The sequence below is a fragment of the Callorhinus ursinus genome, unplaced genomic scaffold, assembly GCF_003265705.2.
Source record: "Callorhinus ursinus isolate GAN/ISIS: 27379988/994484 unplaced genomic scaffold, GSC_fseal_2.0 scaffold4, whole genome shotgun sequence".
NCBI lineage: Eukaryota > Metazoa > Chordata > Mammalia > Carnivora > Otariidae > Callorhinus > Callorhinus ursinus.
The window spans coordinates 114,239,024-114,249,921 of NW_027397066.1; the positions used below are offsets into that span (position 1 = coordinate 114,239,024).

Here is a 10,898-nt window from a genome sequence, read left to right on the forward strand (position 1 = left end):
ACTATGAAGGGATAGAATATGACTGTAAAAATGAAAAATAAAAATGTTTTTTTTACAAAAGGGATTGACAAGATGTTGGTTGAAAAAGCGAAAAAGAAAAATTAAAAAATAAAAGACAGTTAAAAAAATTAACTTTGAAAGACTAAAGAATCATGGTAAAAAAGCCATGAATTCTATGTGCAGTATTCCCCTAGCGCTGGAGTTCTCCCGTTCTCCTTGATCGGTAAACTTGGTCTTGGCTTGCTGGCTGTTCGTGCTGACCTTCTGGGGAAGGGGCCTGTTGCCATGGTTCCCAAACGTCTTTGCCGGAGGCGGAATTGCCAGCCCATGTCTGCCCCGGCTAAGTAATCTGCTCGGGTTTGCCCTCAGGAGCTTTTGTTCCCTGCAAGCTCTCGGTACAGCTTTGGAGGACCAGGGCGAAAATGGCGGCCTCTCATCTCTGTCCCGGAGAAGCTGAGTACTCGGGGCCCCGCTCCTTGGTGCGCCCCCAGGTAAAAGCAACCTGTCACTCCCGTCTCCCCCGTCTCCGGGCGTACTCTGTGTTCACCCAGCCTGTGACCAAGCGTTTCTGTCTCTGGCATCCGACTTGGTGTGGAGTCTCCAAACCCAGCAGATCCCTGCAGTGCGCTCCCGCGCCGCTCCTCCTGGTGGAGGAAGGGGAGTCTCCCCGGCTCTGCTGCTTGTTGGGTCCCTGCTGGAGGAGCAGTGGTCCGACTGGGCCACGGATCAGTTTATGGCAACCCCGAGTTGAGATCCCGCGCCTCGGCTCCGTCTCTGCAGCCAGCTTCCCCGCTCCGGTACCTGGGAGCTCTGCTGCACTCAGGCACCCCCGGTCTTTCTGTGACCCCGAGGGTCCTGAGACCACACTGTCCTGCGAGGTTTCCACCCCCTGCTGAGCCACTGGAGCGACGTCCCTCAGCGGAGACGGCTTCTAAAAGTTCCGATTTTGTGCTCCGCGGCTCTATCACTTGCCAGAAGCGGCCGATGGAGGCCCCTCCCCCGCCGTCTATCCTCCGAATATCGCCTCGGATTCACTTCTCCGCACGTCCTACCTTCCAGTAAGTGGTCGCTTCTCTGTTCAGAGAGTTGTTGCTACTCTCCTCTTCAATCTCCTGTTGAGTTCGTAGGTGTTCAGAATGGTTTGATCCCTATCCAGCTGAATCCCTGAGACCAGACGAAATCCAGGGCTCCACTCCTCCGCCATCTTGCCCTACCAAGGTCTCTTATATTAACTCTGCCGTGTTTATCATTAGTTGAATTAACATAATATTATTACTATTGTTTACCAACTTCATAAGGGAGTAAAGAAGTAGGATTGAGTAAAGAGGGAGGTTGGACTAAGATGTGGTTGCAACAAGGGTCTTGGGTATTCCCTTAGAGAAGTCAAAATTGGGATAATTCTTTCAACATAGCATGACTTGGGGTAAGGTGGCTGGGGCTTTGCACAAACTGATCAGTCATTAGAAGCTGGCTGTTCCCACAATATGTGTCTAATATTGGGGGAGGGGGATTTCTGGAGACGGGCCCAGTTTTGACCCTTCAGCAATCAAAAGTCTTGAAAGCTGGAGGAATCTGAGGGACACATCCCAGCATCTATTTCAATAATGGGCATTAACCCAATAACTATATTATTCCAGACAGCAAGCATATATACCAATTAAAAACATTTCAGGGACACCTGGCTGGCTTAGTCAATTCAGCTCCCGACTCTTAGTTTTGGCTCAGGTCATGATCTTAGTGTCTTGAGATCAAGCCCACATCAGGCTCTGTGCTCAGCAGGGAGTCTGCTTAAGGTTCCCTCTCTCTCTAATACTACCCCCTTAAAATAAATGAATAAATCTTTAAAAAACTTTCAGAGGTGCATTTGTGTAGTAGAGAGAATATATCTTGCTCTAAATTGATACTTTTCAAGGTTGTTAAAAATTTGTATGTTCCATTTTAATTGTAGACATTCTAATTATGTATAGCAAGTGACTGTTCATAAGCAGTAATTGCTCATTATTTTATATAAGGATTTATCTAGCTCTCAGAGAAAATTATATTATTATAATCATATGCATAGATATCATTGTCTTACAATACTTCTAGTACCACTGTCCAACTTGAAAACACAGTTAAAAATCCTCTTAATAAGAAGTTAAGATTTATAATTCAACTCATTGTAAATTGCAAATTATTGCAATTTATTACTTAATTTACAAATAGTACTAAACCAAGAACTTCATCTGCTAAAACTTTCAGAAGTTCCTTTAGTCATTGAAAATATATATCTCAATTAGCTATTTATGGAGACTGCTTCCTTTTGCGGCATACTGTTTGAAACAATAATTTTCCAGAATAACCTAATTTGAACAATGTACTCAAGTGAAATGTATGCAATGAACAAGCTGTACTGAATTTGATTAGAGACAATGGGATCTTGCTAATAAATCATTTAAAACATCAGTTTCAGAGGAGAGTGTATAAGATATTATTTAGTGAACATCAGCTATCCAAATTGTAACTATAAAATCACACACAAAAAACTGAAGACAATACAAGGTGTAATTTCATTTTTAAAATCTAATTTAAAAAATAAATGAATGTTTAAGTATATCCTTATTCTAAAATATAATAATTATGAAAATATTTTCCCAGAAACCCTATATTTCTGTTCTTGAACAAAGTATAGATGAAAATCTTAAACTACATTATGTATATATGAAATCATATAACATTTTATTATAGAAGAGTTTTGGCAGTAAGTTGGTCTATGGAAGTCCACTGAGCCATTTCTCTCTAAATTTAGCAGATTGATCTTAAGGTGGACAGGAACTGCTAGGAACAACACAAATGTATGTTCTTTTTTCAAAGTCTGTGAGAATGTCAGATTCTGAATGTTAATGTTCTTGAAGCCAATGATTCCCAATATAATCTTGAAAATCAATCAATGACAAGGTTTTTATCAAGTCACAGAGAATTAAGGGAAGATACATAAGAATTACATAATTTAAATTTATTCTTCAATTTAAAAAAAATTCCAAGGTTATATCTTACATGTTTTGGTATTAAAATGTTATTTTATTTATGAGCAGAAGATGATAGAGGTTAAATTTAAAAGAACAACAACAACAAACATATGTCATTCCCTAAGTATTTTTGTTGTTGTTGATGACAGCTATTTGCCCCTGACCCCAATATACCATGAAGCCACATTTTGGAGGATATTTAGACAGGGTTTATGTGACCGCAGGCAGAAGATAGTTAAGTAGGCAAAATATGAATTAGTGAGGTGAGTGGAAGAGAGAAAATTAAATGAAATTTCATAAAGCATAATGACAATCCTATTTCTGCATTATATAAAAAAAAACACACAACTTTTTCTTTTTTTCACCTAAGAATCCAAGCAAAGTGGCTCTTTCTGCGGGAAGTAAAGCTTTAAAAGATATCTCTTATACTCACAGAATTCCAAAGAATTGATATATGATAAAGATACCTTTACCAACCTAAAAGCATAATTATGTTAGAAAGCAAAACCTTCCAGAAAAATCAGTTTATGAAGATTCAGTTACTACCTCATCTAATTATACGATCCTTGATTTAAGAGCAGATGTCAACACACTGATGGCAAGTAGCAAGGCCATAGTAAGTAAGAAGTAAAGTGAACCAGAGAGTGAATGGGTGACCACCAGGACTTGAAAGAAACACTTTGTCGAGATCATAACTCTTCCCTTCTATATACTTGAAATGAGTTTACACCATCTCCTAATTTTGGAAAATCATGGAACTCAGTATCACAATCCATCTGAGTTTCCTACATACAAATATGATGAATAAAAAATGTATAAATATGCATAGGTAGGCTGATTAGGAGTTCAGTTCAACCATTCAGCATAAAGTTTGTAGAGCTTCATAATGCCATGATTCAAAAAAAAGAAAAAAAAAAAAGAAAAAATTCTTCTTGGTATTTCTATGTATAGAAACCTGACTGGGTCACACAAAGTTCAGGGAATAAAAAACCAAATAAGTACAACTCTCCAACAAACTTGAGAAATTGACCTACTATCTCCAGCACCCCATGTTAAAGTTGGAGAAAAAGCCATTCCTGCCAAGCATAATCCAAGCTCTCCCCCACTTCTTTGCACTCCCTAGTTCACTTTCATTGCTTGCTCTGTTGCCCCCTCAGAATATGAACTAGATGGTTACTGTTCCCTTGTGTCCCTGGTACTCCTCTTGAAGGTCAAAACTCTAGCCTGCTCCTTGCCACTGCAACCATCCTTTGACAGTCCTAATAGCTAAATATTCCGTATAAGGTCCTGTTGAAATCCCCTTTGGGATGCCTCATTTGCTGCTGTGGTTCTCCCTGAGCTTGGCATTGTAAAATATTGTTGATGTGAATTCGTAGGCATAGAAACACCTTATTCCAAGGTAAACTGTACTATTTTAGACACAATGTGAATATCTTTCTGCAATGGCCAAATTGGCCAAAATTTACTTTCTTTACAAAATTCTTCTTCTATTTTTTCCAAAGTTTGGCCAAAATTGATGTTAAATGGATCTTTAGTTTTCCATAGTGTGAATCCATTGATGGGAAACTTATGATTAGAACTTTCTAGAAGTAAATTGACCTTGCAAGCATTCTTTTAGAATTGAAATATAAATTCTTATATTAAACTTTTAAAATTCCAGCCACAGCATTTTTTTTTTCCTCCTCCATAATCAGCCTTAGCTGGTATCTTGAACTTCCGGAATTCATGAAGATTACTTGAAAGCAAAGATCAAATAACATTTCCATGCCTTCTTTCCTGACCCAAAAAGTCTTTAAGTACCTATGGCTCCCAAAATAATTGCTTATAGGTCACTACGTTACTGGCTAGTCATAATCAAATGCAGTGTGTATTGTTTAGGGTTCTCCAGAGAAAGTAAACCTACATTCATACATCTTATTGGTTCTGATTTCTCTCTGGCTCATTCTCCTTCTGTCTTTGTCTCTCTCTGTAGATAGATAGATAATTAATAATAATCATAATAATAATAAAAGAATTGGCTTACATTTTACAGAGGCTGACAAGTCCCAGATCTGCAGAGTTAACTGGCCAACTGGAAAACCAATGGTGTAGTTCCTGTCCCTAACCTGACAGGCTCAAGAATCAGGAAAAGCTGAAATTTCAGTTTCATTGGAAAGGCAGGAAAAAGCTACTGTCACAGTTGAAAGGCAGTCAAGCAGAAGACTTCTTATTTGAGTAGGGTCAGCTTTTTTGTTCTAGTCAGGGCTTCACATAATTGGATGAGGCCCACCCACAGTAGGATAACAATCCGCTTAACTCAGTCCACCAATTTAAATGTTAATTTCATCTAAAAACGACTTCACAGAAATACCCAGAATAATGTTTGGCCAAATATCTAGGTACTTGATGACCCAGTCAGGTGGTACATAAAATTAACTACCACATAGTGATTTATAAATGTCTGGATGTATATATACACATATGCATGCCATTATTAGTATAACAACATTATAACTAAAGGAAGAAATGTGCATAGAGATCTCAAAATAATTTTCCATTCTATTAAGTAATTGGCTGTACTGTCTTCTCTATTTGAAGCTCTGCTGTATTTTTAAAATATGAAACAAATTTAAAAAAATTTACATGTCAGAGTGTTTCTTTTTACATAGAGAAAAACACCTATGAGCTGAAAATAAGTGAAATTATACTAAAATATTTGAACTTGGGGCACCTGGGTGGCTCAGTCGTTGAGTGTCTGCCTTCAGCTCAGGTCATGATCCCAGGGTCCTGGGATCAAGACCCACATCAGGCTCCTTGCTCAGCGGGAAGCCTGCTTCTCCCTCTCCCACTCTCCCTGCTTGTGTTCCTTCTCTCACTGTGTCTCCCTCTGTCAAATGAATAAATAAAATCTTAAAAAATAAATAAATAAATAGAATATTTGAACTTTTCCCACCATTTAAAAAAGTATTATTGTTTTTGGCATTTAAAAGTAGATAGCAAAGAAAACCATTGGTAAATTCACTTGATGCTGTTGTTTGATTCATGGTCTTTTATGAATTCCTAAGTCATTTTCAGAAACAAGTTTACTTGTTTACTTGCCCAAGATTACTTCAGTTTTTCAAAACACAAACCATTTAATGAAAAGTCTGTAATTCTATTAATGCAAACACACTGCAAATGCCGTCGATTTAAATGTAAATCAAAAGAACATAGTTAACACATTAAGATGCAGGGATGATTGCTATTATTTCTTAATACTTAATATTGGCTTTTTTGCTGTTATATAAAACTTAGTTCATTTTACATCTGTGGTTATAAATCCAGTATAGAAAGACAAATTTCTTTCAGAGTTTTCTGAGCATGCAGGACAGTCTTCTTTTGCCCCTTTTGATTCACTTTGCATCCTTCTCTGTCCTGCAAGTTCCAAAACCTGAAAAGACATTTTTAAAAGTCTTTTTTGGGGGGGGATTTGGGGCAGAAGCACAGCTGCTTTGAGCCCAAGTTACAAAATAATGCACAGAGTTGGAGTGAAAGCCATAGTGCTGCATTCTTCAGAGTAGCCCCACCATGTACCCCTCAGGCTTGGAGGCTTCAGGAAGTTTTGAGAAAACTCTGGTGGCATAGAAATAGGAACATCCTCACAAAGTGTACTGGAAGCAGTTTCAGACTTCCTTATTTTTTTCTTTTTTTAAAATAAATGTTTTATTTAGAAGAATTTTAGATTTACAGAGAATAAAACAAAATATAGTATAGATATGTTATCTATACTATAGTATACTTATAGTATACTTATTTAAGCAGCAAAGGTGGTGCAGAGGGTTCCTGAATGGCTCACAACCAGTTTTCCTTTCTGTTAATATATTATATTAATATAAAAATTTTGTTACAACTAATAAACCAATATTGACCTATAATTATTAAGTAAAGTTTGTATTTTATTCAGATGTCCTTACTTTGCACTGGTATCTTTTTCTGTTCTAAAATCCCATGCAGGATCCCACATGACTTTTCTTTTATCTTAGTATTTTTTTTAATTTTTATTTATATTTTTTAAAAGATTTATTTATTTATTACACACACACACACACACACACACACACAGCAGCAGCAGCAGAGGGAGAGGGAAAAGCAGACTCCTTGCTAAGCAGGGAGTCCAATGCAGGACTCTATCCCAGGACCCTGGGATCATGACCTGAGCTGAAGGCAGATACTTAACAGACTGAGCCACCCAGGCACCCCCACATTACTTTTCACTGTCATCTCTCCTCAGGCTCTTTTAGATTGTAACAGTTTCCTAGGTGGAGAGCCTGCTTCTCCCTCTGCTTGTGCTCTCTCTCTCTCTCTCTCCCTGACAAATAAATAAAATCTTAGAAAAACACATTATTAAATCAATAGATATAGAAAAAGCATCTGACAAAACACAACATCCTTTAATAATAAAAATTCTCAACTGACTGGATAAAGAGGGAACATAACTCAACATAATAAATGCCGTATACAACATGCCTATAGCTAACATTATATTCAATGGTGAAAAGCTGAAAGCTTTTTCTCTAAGATTCAGAACAAGACAAAGATACTCATTCTTGCCACTTTTGTTCAACACAGTATTGGAAGCCCTAGCCACAGAGATCGGGCAGGAAAAAGGAATAAAATGCTTTCAACTTGGAAAGGAAGAAGTAAAATTTTTCTCTTTGCAGATGACATGATACTGTATATAGAAATTTCTAAAGATTTCACCAAGAAAATATTATAACTAATGAGTGGATTCATTAAAGTTGCAAAACACAAAATCAATATACAAAATCAGTTATATTTTTATACACTAACATGAAACTTTCAGAAGTAGATATTAAGAAACAACCTCAAATAAAATCCCATAAAAAATAAATATTTAGAAACAAATTTAACCAAGGAACTGAAAGATCTGTATACTGAAATCTATGAGACATTGATTAAATAAATTAGAGAAGATACAAATAAATGTAAGATATTCCATGACCATGGGTTGGAAGAATTAACACTCTTAAAATGTCCATATTCATCAAAGCAATCTCCAGATTCAATGCAATCTCTATCAAAATTCCAAATGACAGTTTTTCACAGAAATAGAAAAGCAATCCTAAAATTTGTATGGAACCACAAAAGAACCCAAATATTCAAAGCAATCTTGAAAGAAACAAAGCTAGAGTCATCACATGCCCTGATTTCAAATTATAATACAAAGGTATAGTAACCAAAACACTGCAGTATTGGTCTAGAAACAGACATAGAGATCAATGAAACAGAATTGAGAATCCAGGAATAATCTCATATATATGGTCAATTAATTTATGACAAAGGAGTGAATACACAAGAGGGAAAGGATAGTCTCTTCAAAAAACAGTGTTGAGAGAACTGAACAGCCACATGGAAAAGAATGAAACTGGACCCCTATCTTAGACTCTACACAAAAGTCCACTCAAAATAAAGACTTAAATTTAAGACCTGAAATTGTGAAATACCTAAAAGAAAACATAGGTGGAAAACTCTTTGACCTCAGTCTTAGCAATGAGTTTTTGGATTTGACACTAAAAGAAAAGACAGCAAAAGCAAAAATAGACAAGTGAGACTATATTAAACTAAAAACTTCTGAACAGCAAGGGGAAACATGAACAAAATGAAAAGGCAACCTAATGAATGGAAGAACATATTTTCAAATCATATATCTGATAGGAGTTAATATCCAAAATATATAAAGAAATTATACAACTCAATAGCAAACAAAAACAAAAAAACATAATCTGATTAAAAATTGGGCAGAGGAACTGAATAGACATTTTTCCAAAGCAGACATACAAATGGCCAACAGGTACTTAAAGAGGTGCTCAACTTCACTAATTATCAAGGAAATGCAAATCATATCATAATGAGATATCACTTCACACCTGTTAGAATTTAAGAAACAAAACAAAAGAGCAAAGGGAAAACAAAAAGAGAAAGAGATGCAAACCAAGAAACAGACTCTTAACTACTGAGAACAAACTGAGGGTTGCTAGAGGGGAGGTGGGATGGGGGATGGGTGAAACAGGTGATGGGGATTAAGGACTGCACGTACTGTGGTGAGCACCAGGTGTTGTGTGGCACCTGTTGAATCACTATATTGTACACCTGAAACTAATATTATACTGTATGTTAACTAACTAGAATTTAAATAAGTTAAAGAAAATAGGATATGAAGATATATCTGTACTCCTATGTTTATTGAAGCATTAATCACAATAGCAAAGATATGGAAACAAACTGTCTGTAAGTGGATGAATGAATGAATAAAGAAAATGTGATTATATATAAGGGCGGCTGGTTGGCTCAGTCAGTTAAGCGTCTGACTCTTGGTTTTGGCTCAGGTCATGGTCTCAGGTCATGAGATTGAGTTGGAGTAGGACTCCGCACTCAGTGTGGAGTTTGCGTGAGATTCTTTCCCCCTCCTTCTCCCATGTCATCTGCTACTACCCCCCGACCTCATGCTCTCTCTCTCTCTCAAATAAATAAATAAACAAATAAATAAATAAATAAAATCTTAAAAAAACCCAAAATGTGATCGTGTGTGTGTGTGTGTGTGTGTGTGTATAGTATTCAACCATTAGAAATATGGAAATCCTGCTATTTACAACATAAGTAGACCTTGAGGGCATTATGCTAAGTTAAAGAACCCAGAGAGAGAAAGGCTAATACTGCATGGTATCACTTATATGTAGAATTTGGAAAAAGAAAGAGTCATACTCACAGAAACAGAGAATAGAAAGATGGTTGCCAGGATCTGGGGGCTGCAGGGTACAGGCAAAGGTTGGTAAAGAGTACAAACTTGCAGTCATAAGATGAATAAAGTCTGAGAATCTAATGTAAAGCATGGTAACTATAGTTGATAAAATCATATTATATAATTGAAATTAACTAAGAGAGTAGACCTTAACTGTTCTCACAAAAAAAGTATATATATACCTTTATGTATACACATATGTTTATATATATTGTGATGGTGATGTTAAAAATGAAGTAGATCTGGTGATGGGTATTAAAAAGGGTACGTATTGAATGGAGCACTGGATGTTATATGCAAACAATGAATCATGGAATACTACATCAAAAATGATATAGTGTGTGGTGACTAACATAACATAATAAAATAAAATTTAAAAAAATGAAGTAGATCTGTTTACTTATAGGAGTGAGCTGCAGAGCACAAAATCGGAACTTTTAGAAGTTGGCTCCACTGAGGGATGCTGATCATCATTCCACACCCCGGCTAAGCGGGGTGTGGAACCCTCGTGGGGACAGTGTGGCCTCAGGACCCTTGGGGTCACAGAAAGACCGGGGATGCCTCAGTGTGTAAAGAACCCAGGTATCAGAGTGGAGAAGCTGGCTGCATAGACAGAGCCAAGGAGTGGGCTCTCAGCTGGGGGTTGCCATAAACTGTGATCGGTGACACATTCGGACCACCGCTCTTCCATCAGGGACCCAACAAGCAGCAGATCCGGGGAGACTCCCCTTCCTCCCCTGGGAGGACAGCACGGGAGCGCACCACAGGGTTCTGCTGGGTTTGGAAACTCCACACGGTGTCTGGTGCCAGAGATAGAAACACTCGGTCACAGGCCAGGTGAGAACGGAGTGCGGCTAGAGACTGAGGAGATGGGAGTGATTGACTGCTTTTCTCTGGGGGTGCACTGAGGAGTGGGGCCCTGAGTTCTCGGTTCCTGCAGGGCGGTGATTGGGAGGCCGCCATTTTCACTCTCGTCCTCCAAAGCTGTACAGAAAGTTTGCAGGGAACAAAAGCTCCCGAGAGCAAACCCGAGCAGATTACTTAGACCGGGTCAGCAATTCCACCTCTGGCAAAGACATTTGGGAACCATGGCAACAGACCCCTCCCCCAGA

General features: G+C 37.8%; 1 pseudogene; it reads left to right on the top strand.

Moving 5' to 3' along the window:
• The first annotated feature begins 422 nt into the window (after positions 1-422).
• The window catches only part of LOC112825986 (cytoskeleton-associated protein 2-like), an 86,028-nt pseudogene continuing 75,552 nt past the window's right edge, over positions 423-10,898 (top strand).